The sequence below is a fragment of the Pituophis catenifer genome, unplaced genomic scaffold (genome assembly GCF_029215685.1).
Source record: "Pituophis catenifer annectens isolate HBS135680 unplaced genomic scaffold, rPitCat1.0.hap2 SCAF_2, whole genome shotgun sequence".
Classification (NCBI taxonomy): Eukaryota; Metazoa; Chordata; class Lepidosauria; order Squamata; family Colubridae; genus Pituophis; species Pituophis catenifer.
Window position 1 is genome coordinate 16,106,133 of NW_027256882.1, and position 18,135 is coordinate 16,124,267.

The window sequence follows — 18,135 nt, forward strand, 5'->3', positions numbered from 1 at the left end:
GAGATGTAGCTTTTTTGTCTGGTCTGTGGTAATAATTTTTGTTAGCTTCCCTTCCTTTTTTGCCCCTCTCATTCATGCTTGGACAGCAAGAAACTATATATGTTAGAAAGATACGAGTTGCTAAAAGGCCTATCAAAATACTCTCATGCAAAATGTTAAGGTATGTGGTCTTCCCAGAAGTTTGCCTTTTTCCTGCCACCCACCTTCCATGGTGGAGATGGTTCCTTCTGCACAGGGAAGACAGTCATAGCAGCAGACGGGCTTTCCTTCCTGGGCCACCTTCATGAATCCAGGAGGGCAGCTTTCCACACATCTGGAAGGAGGCAGGGGCTGAGCAGAGGGAGGAAGACCATCCAGAAAACGGTTTATGTTTTAATTTTCAGAAACAGGGAAAAACAGAAAGGGGTCGCTGATGCCCAGTGCAAAGGTTTAGCACTCAGTAATCTTACTTTCTTTTTCTTCTAATTTTTTTGTACACTTCCATTTGTAGTTGAGGTTCTAAATTCACATTTTAAATAGCTCAAGGTAAAGCTTAATGCATTTGGTTTCCCTTTGAGGAAATGAACTCAAACCTAACCTGGCTCAAATGTACTTCATAGAAGACTTAGTGAGTAGTTTCCTTAAATAGTTATGGATATATTTCTCACAGACAGCTTCATATCTAACCAAAGAATTTGTTGCCTTTCTTGGAGGATGTTAGAATAGAATAGAAGGGTCCTTGGAGGTCTTCTAGTCCAGCCCCTGCTCAAGCAGGAGAACCTATACAATGTCAGAGAAGTGACTGTCCAGTCTCTTCTTAAAAATCTCCAGTGATGGAGCGCCAGTGGCGAAATCCAATTTTTTTTTTACTACCGGTTCTGTGGATGTGGCGTGGTGGGCATGGCTTGGTGCAGTGGTGGGATTCAGCCAGTTCGCACCACTTTGGGAGAACCGGTTGTTAACTTTCTGAGAAGTTTGGCAAACTGGTTGTTGGAAGAAATCATTAGGGCAGAGAACCGGTTGTTAAATTACTTGAATCCCACCACTGGCTTGGTGGGCATGGCAGGAGAAGGATACTGCAAAATCTTCATTCCCATCCCACTCCAGGGGAAGGATACTACAAAATCTCCATTCCCACCCCACCCCATAGGTGGTATTTGCCGGTTCTCCGAACCTCAAAATTTCCGCTATCAGTTCTTCAGAACTTGTCAGAACCTGCTGGATTTCACCCCTGTGGAGCACCCATGATTTCTGAAGGCAAGCTGTTCCACTGGTTAATTGTCCTTGCTATTAGGAAGTTTCTCCTTAATTCTAGATTGCTTCTTTCTTTGATCAGTTTCCAACCATTATTTCTTGTCCTGCCCTCTGGTGCTTTGGACAACAATTTGACTCTTTCTTCTTTGTGGCAGCCCCTTAAATACTGGAATACTGCTATCATGTCACCCCTAATTCTTCTTTTCTTTAGATTAGCCAGTCTAATGTTGACTCTCCCAAGAAAACTATCCTGTTGGTAAGAAATTCAGAAAGACTAAAATGAAGATTTTCTCCACCTTGTTCAATTTATTGATCTCTGCCACACCCTTTGGATTGACCGTAACCTTGAAATCCAGGGTTCTCTGTTTTTCTAGGCTGCCAAACACCACTTTTCTAGTTGTCTTATTCTGAAGCAGCCACATAACAATGGCCAGGTTCGCCGTCAAGTCTCCTTTCTCTTCCAGATACACTCCATCTATGGATTTATTATAAAACTCAGAGTTTTCAAAGAAAGGATGAAGCTGGAATGTAAAAAAAAAAAAATCAGGAATGTTTAGGCAGGATATCCAGATTTCTGTGACAAGAAACTTTGTTTGTGTGATGAGAGAGAAATGAAATTTCAGGCTTATTTTAGAAAATGATCAATATTTGAATCATAACCCTACTAAAATAGTTAAATGCAGTATATATGCAATAGATAGACCATTCCAATTCCACACAGTTTTTTTTTAGAGTATGTAATTATCCCCTTAGAAAGTATAGTAGTATTTCTGGAATCTCTGTATTATCTCTTTCTTGACCTGCCCTATGTGGAAGCTCTGTCATGAGATTTCAAAGCCTGTTCTAGATGTAATCTATGCCTTGCATTGAACAAAATTGAACACTGAACAAAAAATCATGGTTATTTTGAGCTTCTTTGTTTTCCCTCTATCTGTCTGTGTCCAATTCCCAAATCTATTTCATTTACAATAGTCTTCTTTGTAGAAGTGTAAGCTTTGTGTGTTTTGTGTGAATGCTCACTGGAAGTTTTTAAGAAGAGCCATTAGTCTGTTCCTGGTATCCTTTGAAGTGAATCTAAAAAGTGAGATGATTTTTGAAAGAAATATTCAAGACCCATTACATAAAGTCAGAAACCTTCCTGAGGTCCTGGGAAGGGAGATAAGATTAAGAAGAGACTCAAATTGACTTTACCCTGAAGTATTAGAAGGAGGAGAGGAAAAGCACGGGCAGATTGCAAAATTCTGCTACTATAGCGTATATCATTAAAGTCTAATTTTAGTCCTCCTGTGAAATCAATTTCCAGATCCAGTCTGTGATTCTTCAGAGAATCATAGACTCATAATAATAGAAGGAACCTTGGAAATCCTCTATCCAACCCTCTACCCTGTTGGAAGAAACATCCTTCTAGGTTCTGCTCCAAGTGGGGAAAAAGACACTGGAAACATGGAGACTGCTTGGAAAGATGGTTTAATGGTGGACAGGATCACATGGCTTGAGTTCCTGAACAGAAAAAGGGGCAGATAGAGCGAGTTTTTCAGGTTTTATGCCCTCTCTGGCTTTGAACTTCCTGGGGCCCAGAAAGAGTACTCTGATTGGTTGTCAGACTCCCAGGAGGTGGGGGGTCTTAGCTAGCCTTGCTGGCTGATGGTCACATGTGTTTCCCAGGTCACATGTGGTGAGTTTCTGCTGATATTGTGTAGGGGGCTAATCCTATCTTTGTTGGATCTTTGGCAATTCCTACTATGGCTCTGCCTGAAGGAGGTAGATCTTTGTTATGTAGAATAGACTGGCCCAGGCCTTAATGGCCCATTGACAAAGGGTGGGGGCAGGAAGGTGGGAGCTGCTTTGTCTGAAAAATATGCTTCTCCATTTCTTATCCAGGGAAATATAATATTCTGCCTTTTACATATTTCCTAAAATATTTCACTCTTCCAGGAAAGGGGTGGGTGCTACCTTCCTACAACCAAAAGCAGAAGTCTTTATACCATCCCAGACAAACGGTTGTCCAATCTTTTCCTGATCATTTCCAGAGATCGAGCACCCACAACTCTGGGAGACAAGCTGTTCCATTGATTAATTGTTCTCGCCGTCAGGAAATTCCTCCTTTTTTCCAGGTTGAATATCCTTCTGAGGAGCTTCCACCCACTGCCTCTTGTCCTGCCTCAGGTGCTTATGGAGAATAACTGACACCCTCTTCTTCCCTGTGACAGCCCTTCAATATTTGAAGACTGCTATCATCTCTTCCCTGAGCCTTCTCTTCATTAGGTTAAGGCTTTACATGAAGACTGTCCCAAAGTTTCAATTTGTCCTGAATGCACAGCCTGGGTACTTATGGGCATGTCTTGTTATGCACAGTGAAGACCTCTGCGACCTTTATTAGTCTTCATTTTTAAGGCCCTATATGGCATAGGGCAGGTTATTTGTGAGAGTGACTTCTCCCAACAACATCTACCCACCCAGTGGTGGGATTTAACAACTGGTTCGGTGATCGCGCACTTTGCGCGCATGCGCACACTTGCAGTTTTATGAAAACTTACTTGTATTTGATTGAAGAGTAAATGTGAATGGCATATATTAACTTGATTGTGAAAAGAGATTAGCACCTGAATAGATACAACTGGATTTAGACAGAAGAGACTAATAGACCTGATTGAACTATCCTGAGATTGAGTTAAGGAATAGATAGAGTAAGGAGGTAGAGTAGATAAGAAATAATCAAAGGCTCATAGAGACCCTAGCAGACCAAAAGAAGATAGATCAAGCAAAAGGGAAAAATAAATAAATAACAATTAGTGGATGACCATCTGGAGAAACATAGAAAAAATAGTCGGAGTGAATCAGTTCGCTCCCAGCTGATTATTGGAGCTGCCGGTTCATCCAAACCAGTCTTAACAAGTAGAATCTCACCCTGTGCCCACCCCATACACTCCCCTATGGAGTACATATTCCAAGTTCTCCCATACTGGCATCTTATGTGTTGTAGGAAGCCCGCCCTTTTGGTGGTGAGCCCTGTTCTCTGGACCAACCTGCTCCTGCTTGCACAAAGAAGAGAGGCATTAAATGACATTCTACTGAGTGTGGGAAAAGATGGCGAAACAGTGAAGACCTTGTAATATTCCCTTTCAAAACCAATTTAACAGGATAATATGTTATTAAAGAAAGGGAAAGATTTAAGGGAGTGCAAAAGGAGAGATGCATATAATGCATCTATAGTATGATATGATGATTGTATTTCGTGATTATGATCATGATTTATCACTTGTTGCTTGTATGTATGCTGAGAGCTTATGCGCCAGAGACAAATTCCTTGTGTGTCCAATCATACTTGGCCAATGAAGAATTCTATTCTGTTCTGTTCTGTTCTAAAGAAATACCTGCCAAGGCTTCAGCTTTGGAGTTTCCAAGTTCTTACCACCTTTCGGCTTTGTCCTTTTGGATCCAGGCAAATAGGCTGCATGTAAGGCCCAGGCCACAGCCCAGATGGTGGTGTAAATAAAATAGTTGTCTAGACTCAGGATCCGATCCTTTGCTTGTTGGGCCACAGTCAGCTGTTTTTCCCTCTCTCTGCACCGTCTCCAGATTTTCACAGAAAAGGCATCCTCGGTGTAGGAGCACATAAAGGATGTTTCTGCAAAATGGTTCATGAAAAAATAAAACTGCCTAAAGCCACCATACATTGTCATTGGCTTTCTCTTCAAAGGAAAGGAAATAATGCTATCAATGAATTGAATGGCAAATACTTGCTGTCTAAAAAAAAAAGCTTAAGTCCCAAAGCAATGTTGTCATCAGGACTTTTCCTACCACTGGTTCCTTAATTTTATTATGTACCAGATTTAAAATTCTTATTCCTGAGTGGATTGAATCAATTTCTGCAGCATAGAGAAAGACATTCACTTGTCTCCATTTGCGATATACATGCAAATCTAGGAAGGTCTCAAAAGTTGTTGATGAAATAATCTGTGATATAACTGGACAAATGCCGATCCTTTTCAGCATGGAAGTCATTATTGTCATGAATTTTTGGCCCTTGTCACTGTTTGGAGCCATCAGACCAACCAAAGTCCACCTGAAATGGAGGAGTAGCTTGAGCATCCCTGAATACTGGAACCCTTCAGCGGGGAGCATTGGGTAGAAGAAAGGAAACTGAGTTTTATCCTTCAGAATCTGGGAAACAAAATTGTAACTAATCTGAAAAGGAAGGAAAAGTGGTATTTTATCTGAGATGCATAAGAGTAAAAATGCAAGATACCAATTTTTGTCTCTAATGAAACATTAGTTCCACTTCTTGCAGTGAAGATTTCTGTTTTCATCATTTCTTCACGCAGTGCTTCTTTTGACATTTGCTGATTGAGAGGAGAATTTTTTTTATCCCATGAGAAGGACCCCAAATCTGAACTGGGATCATGGAGAGATCATGGATATAATCCTTCCCTCTCTTTGGATAACCCGAACCATCATCCTTAAATCCTTCATTTCCACAATACAACTCCAATCTTCATTTATAAGAGAGGACCTCTGATTGAAAGCGACATGATTAAAACTGGTCTTCCCAGCAAAGACTCACCTGTGGGAGTTTATACATGCTTAACATGGATGATATCTGGATGGAGAAACCGGTTTCAGCCCCTTCAAGAACAGCCACAGTGTTTTTTGGTTTCCCACAACTATAGTTGGGGACATTGGCTTCCCCATCTGAAAGCAGGTCCAGCAAAGCATCTGCAGTCTTCCCTGCACTGAAATAATTTTCATAGATATTGTAACCCAAAGTGATGTTGGGCAAGACATGAGAATCCTGGTTGATCTCCTGGATAGCAAAAACGAAGGATAACATTTTCCAGTACTGTGCCCCTAATATGCTGCAAGATAATGCAAGATAATCAGTGAAAAGAACATTTGTTTAAACCAAAATACTTCTATTCTGCCTTAGTCCAGGCATTCTTCTGAATGAGTTTGAGCAATCCTAAAAAAAAATGTAACATAAAAATAATAATAAAAAGTAATCTAAGTTAATAAAATAGATCTGATTATATTTAAAAGCCACTAACCAAGTGTGTGATAACTGGGCAAGTTTTGTATATTTAATGACATATTTGGATGGATTGTTTTATCTATCCTAGGAAGGCTAAGAGACGTCATCAGATATCTCACATATGGAATTTGAGGATTTTTTTTTCAATTTATATTTCATTTTAAGATACTTAGTACAATTTAAATGTATTTGAATCTATTTGTTACTAGCTTTGGCTTATTCTAGAGGTAGCCATATCTTTGCAGTATCTAAGTCAGATTTCAGACTCATTTAAATATTCTCTATTTTCCTTTCTAGTTGAGTCCTCCAGTATTTAACACTGGAGTTGTTCAATCTATTTTTCCATCAAACAATGGAATTATTAAGTGCCGACTCAATCACAAACTCACACAGAGAATGAGGAGCAATTACTCTTAACAGAGCCAATAATTTATTGATTCTTGGAACATGTTTGTGTTTTGATGTCTACTGCGTAAGGTCTTTGACTTGAGACTTAATCTACGTTTATATCATTATAGCATTAAGGTAATTTGTATTAGTTCAAAATAAGAATCTCAGACATGGAAACACAATGAAGCAATAAATGATGTTCTGGCATTCTTGTTTACTGTCAATGAATTTATGAACCAGAAACAGTAGGGGGAGGCAAAAAACATAGCATTCCTGCATTTTTGTGCCACGTTCACACTTTATGGTGGAAGGTAGGAATAGAAAAAAGGAACCACTCTCTATCTATAATCCATCCCTGGTCCATAGATGTCAAGGAAAGTGGCTGCTTGCTCTTCAAAGTAAGGAATAGAATTCTTTATTGGCCAAGTGTGATTGGACACACAAGGAATTTGTCTAGGGTGCATATGCTCTCAGTGTGCGTAAGGAGAATAAAATACATTCACCAAGAATAAAAAGATAGAACACTTAGTGATAGTCAAGGTTACTAATAAGTTATGAAATCGTACTAGGAAACAAATAAAAACAATATAATTGAACGACACAAGTAACGCGGTTATAGTCATAAGTGGGAAGAGATAGATACTAGGAAGGAAGAGAAGAAGCATAGTAATACAGTCTTAGTAAATTATTTGACAGTGTTGTGGGAATTAGTTGTTAAGCAGAGTGATGGCATTTGGGAAAAAAACTGTCCTTGTGTCTAGTTGTTCTGGTGTGCAGTGCCCTATAGCATCGTTTTGTGGGTAGAAGTTGAAACAATTTATGCTTGATGAATGTACTTGAGGATTTCAAAGGAGATTCATCAGTTGCATGCAGAGGTGGGATTCACATATGGTTACAACTGGTTCACCCAGCACCGGAAATGTGAGCGTGCGCACATGCACACATGCTTCGCTCACTTGTGCGCCATCCACACATGTGTGCAATGTCAAACAACACAGCAATTCATTCGCTCGTGCCTTTCGCGCATGCATGCGGCATCAAAAACACCGTGATATGTCTTTGGTGCATATCCTGGGCCCACCCACCCACTCACCCTGGGCCCACCCACCCACTCACAGGTCGCCACTACCGGTTCGCCACTACCGGTTCGCACACCGGTAGTGGTGACCTGTACGAACCGGTTGAATCCCACCTCTGGTTGCATGCTATAAAACAAATCCTCCAAGATGAAATGATACAATGTCCAAATGGAACTGTTGATATAACTCAGAAATACAACTGCTCTAATGCAATGTAGGAAGTCTGACTTACTCCAATACTGGAGTCGAAGGAGATTTTTTGAAACTTAATATTCCAAAAAAAGCCTGGGTTGCAGAGATGACACCACCAATGGAAAGCTCTCCTGGCCTGTAGTGATTCTTTGGGTCCACCTCATCCCTCTTCAGCATCAGAGAGCATTTGGTTTTGAGCACCCCCCTGACTCCCTGGTCCCATAGAAGCAGCAGAAGCAGCAACATGACTTGATCCTGATGGAGTCTCCAGTCCTGTTTAGGCTTTGAAGAAAAAGTGAGAAGAGATTCATGAAAGTTTCATTGTTTCAGACAGAATCCAACCAAGGCTTCATTTCTGAAGTGGATTCGAGAAGACACCTCTCCTAAATACCTCCCATTTATACACCCACCGTTTTCCAAAGCCAATGCTTCATGTCTGAAGTGGAGAGGAGAAGAAACCTTCCTCCCTGCCCTAAAATCCTCGTTAGGACCTCCCTCTTGCCAGGCTAATTTATGGACTCCTAGATTTTCAGTGCCATGGCTTCAGCCCCAAAGGCTTCTCTTGTGAACCCAAAGGAAATCATCTTATTGATAGCTTTGTGTCACATCTTCTGAAATCTCTAGAGAATTAGCACAAAGACAACAATTAAATGTTGGATGAGCCACTGTGCCGCAGTGGTTAGAATGCAGTACTGCAGGATACTTCTGCTGACTGCTGGCTATCTGCAATTTGGCAGATTGAATCTCACCAGGCTCAAGGTTGACTCAGCCTTCCATCCTTCCAAGGTGGGTAAAATGAGGACCCAGATTGTTGGGGGCAAGAGGCTGACTCTGTAAACCGCTTAGTTTTTGTTAGTCGTGAAGTCGTGTCTGACCCATCGTGACCCCATGGACAACATTCCTCCAGGCCTTCCTGTCCTCTACCATATCCCAGAGTCCATTTAAGATCACGCTGACTGCTTCAGTGACTCCATCCAGCCATCTCATTCTCTGTGGTCCCCTTCTTCTTTTGCCCTCAATCGTTCCCAGCATTAGGCGAGTCAGTGAAGCTGAGCAGGGCGTGCTCATCCCACTCAACGTCTGCTTCCACCACTCTATGTAAAGCTGTCTAAATGCGAGTTCCGTAAGACTTCCCTAGACTACCCAGGCTACCAAGTGTCAAATTAGGGAATCGAGATGGACCCAGAAAAGGCATACAAGAAACAGGTGGATAAACGGCGTGTCAGCGTCTCACCGCTGGCATAGAGAGGAGAGCGATAAGCCCTGAACTTTTGCCTGCTAAATCTCTTTGAAGCTGGGTCGTCGTGGAAATGAAGGGAGGGGGGGACATTCCTGTGAAATGACGAGACAAGAAGTCAGTAGAGTGACTTGGAAGATAGCCAATGAGAAGCAGACAATTGGGGATCGGAAAGGGAGGGATTGGGGGGCAAAAGGTCAGTCTTGTCTGCATCGAGTCATGATCCGGTTGCTGTGCTCAAATAAAGAGAAGATTTCCTTAAAGATTGGCAGTTTGGAAATTCATTTATTTTGAGATAGCATCAAAGTCTGACACGGCAATCTCTCCAGTAGTGGGTTTCAAATCCTGTCACTACCAGTTCGCTTGTGGGTGTGTTTGCGCTTGTGCTTGTGCATGATGTTTCTGTGTCCTGTCGCCACTGCTACTGGTTCACCCAATCCGGGGCGAACCAGTAGCAACCCACCATTCCAACCCCATTTTTGGGTGGGAGATCGTGTCTATCTATCAACCAAATACCTTAAACTAAGATTGCCTAGCAAGAAACTAGGACCTAAGTTCCTAGGGCCATTTCAGATAGTGAAAGTAATTAACCCAGTAACAGTACAGCTTAACCTCCCATGCCTATTAGGGAAAGTGCATCAGTTTTCCATAGCAGTTTGCTGAAACCTGCACTGGAAATCAACTACAGTTGGGACAGTGATCTGATTGGATCATGTGATGCCCATATCGGTGCAGGGAAAGGGACTTTGACTTTACTTTGGGTGGGGAAAACATGGGGGCTTTCAGATTCGGGTTGTCTGGATGTGCCAATGTGACATCTCTAATAAATTCAAGCTTTGAGGAAAATGCCTGCCTTGGAGTTTTGATTCTGTTGCCGGTGTTACTTGGAACCCTGACAGCCAGAATACTCTGTAGTTTTTCCTGGCTCTCAAAATACATGGCTACAAGAATGAAAACAAAAAACTAAGGCCAAAATGAAATGTGATACCAGGAATATTATTCAAATTTGCCAAATCAATGTTGAGGTGCTCAGCAGATCCAAGAGCCAATATGTTTCAAAACTTTTATTGGACAGTAACATAGACATGGCCATCCTCCAAGAAATGCACACACGTAGAAAATAAAGAACAGCAACCCAGAAGAGGCAAGATTCATGGCTATGACCTATTGGGAGCCACCTACCACTGCAGCTACGGCATGGTTATATATGTTAGAAGGAATATAGAGAATGTCTCCTTATTGTCAGCCTCTACAAACAACAATATAGATAAGATAATACAGTAGATGATAGATGATAGACAGATGATATATAGGTAGATAGCTAAATATTGATTGATGATGGATGGATAGATGGATAGATAAATAAATAAATAAATAAATAGATGATAGCTAGAAATAGCTAGCTAGAGCTATCTCTATCCATCTATCCATCTATCCATCTATCCATCTATCCATCTATCCATCTATCCATCTATCTATCTATCTATCTATCTATCTATCTATCATCTATCTATCTATCTATCTATCTATCTATCTATCTATCTATCTATCTATCTATCTATCATCTATCTCTATCTATCTATCTATCTATCTATCTATCTATCTATCTATCTATCTATCTCTATCTATCTATCTATCTATCTATCTATCTATCTATCTCTATCTCTATCTCTATCTATCTATCTATCTATCTATCTATCTATCTATCTATCTATCTAGCTCTATCTATCTATCTATCTATCTCTATCTCTATCTATCTATCTATCATCTATCTCTATCTATCTATCTATCTATCTATCTATCTATCTATCTATCTATCTATCTCTATCTATCTATCTATCTATCTATCTATCTATCTATCTATCTATCTATCTCTATCTCTATCTATCTATCTAGACAGGGTTCTATTTTTGATAGAGTTTAGCTATCCTGTCAAATCAGCCAAGGACCCACTGGGGTTGATATTTTCTCTTCTTTTGAACAAAGATAATAAATGAAATATGGGAAGCATATTCCCTTTTTTCCTTACTTCTTTTGTACAGCTTACCAACCAGCAAATGTCCTGAGAATGAAGATTTTTATCCATTATATTGATCAATAGTTGATTTCAAGTTTTCATATTTGGTTATTCCCATTTTTTTGCAACTGCTACACAGGGTCCTTAGGGTCGTGAGCTCAGCTGTCTGCTCACAGTCCTACTACAGACTTCAGTTGAACCCTGGCAAGACTGAGTGACTTTGGGTTTAGGGGCCTTATGCTTCTGGAGCTGGGGTAAGAATGAGAACTTTGTGATGTTGTCGGCAAGCATGGGCTTCTCTCAGGAAATCTCAGGCCAGACACATGAAGGCAGACCAGTGGTGGGTTGCCCCCGGTTCGCACCGGTTCTATAGAACTGGTAGTAAAACCAGCGGGAGGCTCCGCCCACTGACCCTGATGTCATGAAAATGCTTCTTCGCTTGCACAGAAGAGCGTGCGTGCGCGCGAGCGAAGCAAGCGCACGTGGCCCCATTACGAACTGGTAGTAAAGGTAAGTAGAACACACCCCCTGAGGCAGACATACATTAAACCTCTGCTTTGTCTCAGGCAGATGTCAAAATCCAGAGTTGGAAGGAATATCCACCAGTATATTGCTATGGTGAGATCACAGCATGATTCAGTTGCGAGTAGAGAGCATGCTAGATAGAATTTTGCTACTTACTCATGAGGCAATTTGACAGGGTATAGGACTCTCAATATGAAAAGTTCTTCCCATGTTTGGGCACCTATGTTGGCTAAAATGGAGTTTATTTATTTATTTATTGGTTCGATTTATATGCCGCCCTTCTCCGGAGACTCAGGGCGGCTTACAATGCGTTAAGCAATAGCCTTCATACTTTTGTGTATATACCTGCTTAGTAGGGCTTTCGCCCCCCCCCCCCAAGTGGTGTTCTTTTTTATACAAAGTCAGCTTATTGCCCCTACAAACCGGGTCCTCATTTTATCTACCTTGAAAGGATGGAAGGCTGAGTCAACCTTGAGCCTGGTGAGATTTGAACTCGCTGTAATTGCAGGCAGCTGGCAGTTAAGTGCTACTTAACAGCACTTTAGTCTGCTGCACCACCAAGGCTCTTTTACCAAAACTCATGTTTCTATTTTATTTTGACATTACATATTCTTTTGTATTCAGATCTGGTCTTAGGAAAATAATGAAACATTTGGGCATGAAGATGCATTCAAGCAACCCAGCACTGGAGGCCAGGATGGAGAAGACTTGCACAGCCACCATGTATTTCCCTTTGGTGCTCAGGTAGGTGGGCACAAAGGACACCCAGACACTGCAGAAAACCAGCATACTGAAGGTGATCAGCTTGGCTTCGTTGAAGGCCCCAGGAAGATTCCTGGCCAGGAAAGCCACTGTGAAGCAGATGGTGGACAGGAAGCCCATATAACCAAGGACCCCATAAAACATGGTGACAGAGCCTTCATTGCACTGTAGAATGATTTCTCTCGATTGTGAGCGCATGTCAGATTCAGGGAAGGGTGGGAAAGTGCCCAACCAGATGCTGCAGAGAAGAACTTGTAGACCAGAGCAAGAAAGGATAATAGAGTTGGCCAAACTTTTCCCCAGCCATCTCTGCACATTACTCCCTGGTTTTTTGGCCAAGAAAGCCAGCACCACTGTGATTGTTTTAGCCAAAACTGAAGAAATAGCAGCAGAGAAGATGATGCTGAAGGCCGTTTGTCGAAGAAGGCAAGTGGCTCTGCTTGGCTGGCCAATGAACAAGAAGGCATTGAAGAAGGAAAGCAGGAGACAAACAAGGAGGATAAAAGAGAGGTCCCTATTGTTAGCTTTGACTATGGGAGTTTCCTGGAATTTAAAGAAAATTCCTAAGACAAAACATGTGATTAAAGAGAGGAACAGGGCAATGGACATCAAGACGACCCCCAATTCTTCTTGATAGGATAGAAATGTCTTGATCTTGGGGACACAGCTATCTCGGTTGTTGTTTGGATGTTGATCTGCTGGACATTTGCTGCATTGTTCTGTGTCTGAAAAAGAGTAAGAGTAACATTTACTGGATTTTTTGGAGTATAAGATGCACTTCCCCCCCTAAAAGAGGCTGAAAATTTGGGCGCATCTTATACTCTGAATGTAGCACTGCCCACCTGCCAGTCCCCACCCATCAGCCTCCGTGCGTCCTCTTCCTGGATGCAGAGATTGCCACAGACAATGGCTTGGGTATCATGTTTTAGGTCTCCACATGCCCCGGTTTTGGCCTATGCGCATCACGTTTTCAGGTGGTGATGGGTGGCGATATGCTTTGGCAATCCCCACAGCCTTGAACGCCTCTCAAACAAAGCATTTGGAGGCTGAAAACATGAGGCGCGGAACCCAAAATGGCAACCCAGAACAGCTGCTGCCTTGTTTGACTGCTTCCGTGCTTCCCCTGCTTTCCTCACGGGAGCTCCCTCTGACGATCAGCTGTGCTTTTGAAGCTGCTTATCAGCCCCGAAGAGATTGCGTGCTCACAACCAGCAAACTAATATGCTGAAGCTGACCAGGGTAAGGACAGTGGTGGGATTCAAATAATTTAACAACCGGTTCTCTGCCCCAATGATTTCTTCCAACAACCAGTTCACCAAACTGCTCAGAAAGTTAACAACCGGTTCTCCCGAAGTGGTGCGAACTGGCTGAATCCCACCACTGGGTAAGGATGTTAGCAAGATGAATACCTGGTGGGCAGAGGCAGATTTCCCCCCCTATTTTCCTCCCCAAAAACTAAGGTGCTTCTTATACTCCGGAGCATCTTATACTCTGAAAAATACAGTACCTTAAAGCTCCTTGTTTTGTAGAAAGCTATAATCCTTTGTTCAAATTTAGGCTGACTGGCAGCTGTTTGGGAAGCTTATTTTGGTCTCCTGAAATAAACAAACGTTCTCGTGGGCTTAACTGTCCCTTCCAAGTCTGATTCTTCTGAAAGGCCATCTATTTTTTCAAACACTTCTCTCCCATGTATAGACAGCATGCTCCGAAGCTACCCACCTTCCATGGTGGAGATGGTTCCTTCAGGACACCGAAGACAGTCGTAGCAGCAGATGGGCTTCCCTTCCTGAGCCATCTTCATGAATCCTGGACGGCAGCTTTCTCCACATCTGGAAGGAGGCAGGGGCTGAGCAGAGGAGGAAGACCATCCAGAAAATGATTTATGATTTAATTTCCAGAAACGGTGAAAAGAGAAAGAGGTTGCTGGTCTCCAGTTCAAGGCTTAGCTTTGGTAAATTTGAAATCTATGTAAAGACTTCAACCATCTACTTTGTTGCTTCCATTCCTTCTTTCTAATTTTTTTTTGCACACTTCTGTTTTTAATTTGGATTCTAAATGTACATGTTCAAATGTTCAAGGTAAAGTTTTATGGATTGTTTTTCCATTGGGGAAATGAACTCAAGTTTAACCTGGCTCTAACATATTTCTCTTCAGAGAAGAGTAGTGTTGTGGCCCGTCAGCGGCCTGTGCAGCTAGTAGCTGATTCCAACAGCGAGAAGGCTGGTGTGGTGCTGTGCCAGCAGCCTGTGCAGCTGGCACTCGAGTTGGACAATGAGGAGGCTGGAGAAGATGTGGTGCCAGAGGCGGCGATTCAGCCAGGAAGGATGACGATTGAGACAATTTGCAGGGAACAACTTCGTTCATTCTCCTTCGCATCCTGATCTTAGTTCTCTTATCAGTTTCCTGCAAATTGCTTCTGGGCTTTCTGCCAACCATAGTAAGATTACGATTATTTATTCTTTGGATTCTTGTAGGCTGTTAAGAAAGTTAATTAACAGCCTTTATTTGAAAAAGACTGATTTAATTTAGTAAACTAAGGTTGGTACAGACTTTGTGTGTGCTGCATTCTTTGGGGTCTGTAGCTGGGGCAGAACAAGCAGTGAATAGTTTCCTTAAATTATTAAAGTTATATTGAGGGGTCCTTGGTGCTCTCTGAGCTTGCTTGTTTTCTTGCAGAGGTTTCACATTACCCAACTAAGTGCTCTGATGATGTTACCCTGTTTGGGTAATGAAATATCTGCAAGAAAACTACCAAACTCAGAGAGCACCAAGGACCCCTCATTTCAGCTCTGAGCTACAAATATTTTTCTTTATTGGTCACAGAGAGTTTAATATCTGACCAAAGTATTGTTGCCTGTCTTGGAGGATGTTGATGAAATGGTGTAGGGTCTCCTGCTTGGGCAGGGGGTTGGACTACAGGGGTCACCAACCTTTCGGGCCTCAGGGACCACTAAATTCATAATTTTAAATCCCACAGACCACTAATATGATCTGCCTAATGACGGACTGTGTTGGCGTGGCTAGGTGGGCATGTGACTAGGTGGGCATGGCCAATTCGATGTCACTCACGTTGAGGGGTGCCTCGCCAGCCTCTACTCACCCCTCCCCTCCCAGCCACTCCTCTGACCGAGAAGGAGGCTCAGCAGAAGCACCTCACTGAGGACTACGAGCATAGGCTTTCCAAACAGAGGAAAGACCTGTGGGAGTGCAAGGCTAGGTATAGGTGCCTGGAGGCTCAGTGGGCTGAGATGGTCAGCCAATTCCAGGCCATGATACAGTCCAGGGGTGGGTTCTAAATTTTACTAAATTTTACTACTGGTTCTATGGGCATGGCTTATTTTGTGGGCGTGGCTTATTTTGTGGGTGTGGCTTGATGGCCATGGGACAATTATTTAGGATTTAGCAGAGGTACTGGTCCACCAGGCTGTACCAATCTACCCATTTATTTTTGCAGGCACAGGTCTACCCATTTATTTTTGCAGGCACTGATCTACTCATGTATTTTTGCAGGCACTGGTCTACTCATGTATTTTTGCAGGCACTGATCTACTCATGTATTTTTGCAGGCACTGGTCTACTCATGTATTTTTGCAGGCACTGATCTACTCATGTATTTTTGCAGGCACCGGTCTACTCATTTGTTTTCTTTTAACACTGATCAGCTGTAGGGCGTCCCTTTGAAGGCCCGCAGCAAGAGTTTAAACAGTTTTTTTCCCCTCTAGCCATCAACTGGGACTCAGGAGGCAGCAATAGATTGGGGGTGGGGCCAAATAAAAGGTAAGAATAACGCAGGGGGTGGGTGAGGTGGGTGGGGCAGAACTGGTTCGGTGACATCATATCGTCACCGCTACCGGCTCAGCGGAACCGGGCGGAACCCATCATTGATGCAGCCCCACTGGACAAGGTCTTCCGGCTCTTCACCACCAGCGGCACTTTCCTCCAGCCTTCGCCAAAAGCCCCACACCAGGAAGCTGAAGCAGACCCCAAGTTGGAATTTCTGCCCCCCTCCGACCCACACAAAAAGACCCCAAAGGGGAAGACTCTGCAGCAACACAAACGTTCATTGCATGTATCTGTCCCAGGGGCCAAAGTTTGAGGACCCTTGATTTAGTGCAATATAAAAAGTGCAACTAATTTTTATGCGGACCACCAAAATTTTCTCATGGACCACCAGTGGTCCATGGACCACCAGTTGGTGACCACTGGACTAGATGACCTACAAGGTCCCTTTCCAACTCTGTTAATCTGTTAAAATATTCAAATCCCCTCTTGATCCCAAGAAAACAATCCTGTTGGCAAAAGAGTCACAAAGACTGAAAAAGATTTTCCACACCTTATTCAGCTGATCCATCAATGTCACACCCTTCAGATGGACCATAAATGTGAAATCCAGGGATCCCTGTTTTTCTAGGGTGCCAATCAGGACTTCTTTAACGGACCGGTTGAGAAACAGCCAGTTGACAATGACCAGATCCGCCGTCAGATCTCCTTTCTCATCCAGAAGCACTCCATTTATGGATGCATTGTAAATCTCAGGGTTTTCAAGGAAGGGGTGAAGCTGGAATGGAAGAGAAAATGGGAATGTTTAGATAGGATATCTGTGGAAAGAAATTAATTGGTGGGACAAGAAAATAATGAAGGTCTCAGAATCATTTTTTCAAGTTTTTCAGGAGACAATCTATTCATATTTGAATTCCAATCCTTAATATTTGAATAGTTTCTGGATTCTGTAATTATTTCCGTGGAAAAATATAATACTGTACCTGGAGTCCCTATATTATCTGTTTTTTGACCTGCCGTGTCTGGAGGATATTATGAGATTTGAAAGCCTGTCCCAGATTTTATCTAGGCAAGGTTATTTTGATTTTTTCCCCTTCCCTCCAACTATCTTTGTTCAATCTATTTCATTTAGCTTCAGTTGGTGCAGAATGCGGCCACGCGGGTAGTGATGGGAGTGTCCCGACACTCTCATGTTACACCCCTCCTGCGGGACCTGCATTGGCTACCAGTTGCCCTCGGGGTGAGATTCAAGGTGCTGGTAATCACCTATAAAGCCCTAGATGGCTTAGGCCCGGGGTATTTGGCAGACAATCTGTGGCCAGCGACAGCTCCCCGTCACCCGGTGCGTTCCCACAGGGAGGGCCTCATTGGGGTGCCATCAGCCAGACGATGTTAGCTGGCGACCCCTAGGGAACGGGCCTTCTCTGTGGGCGCACCTACCCTAAGGAATCAGCTCCCCCTGGGGCTCCGGGTGGCCCCTGACCTTTGCTCTTTCCGCCATGGCCTTAAAACATGGCTATTTCGCCTGGCCGGCTTGGAATAAAGGGGTTTTAGAGGGGATTTTAATGGTTTTTATAGTTTTATAGTTTTATTGGGTACTTTTAAAGGAAGGATTGGACTGTATGTGTTTTGTTGTTGTGAGCCGCCCTGAGTCCTTTTGGAGATAGGGCGGCATATAAGTCCAAATAATAAATAATAAATAAATAAATTTAAAACAGTTTTCTTAGCGGATGTGTATGTTGTGTGTCTTTTTGTGAATGCTAAGCATTTTACATTTCCCCCCAGTTTCTGAGTGAAGAGGCTTCTGAAATTCTGCCATGTTCTCTTGCTATTTTCATCTTTCTGCCTTCTCCTATAGCTCAACACTGTGTAAAGTGTTCTCACTGTCAGG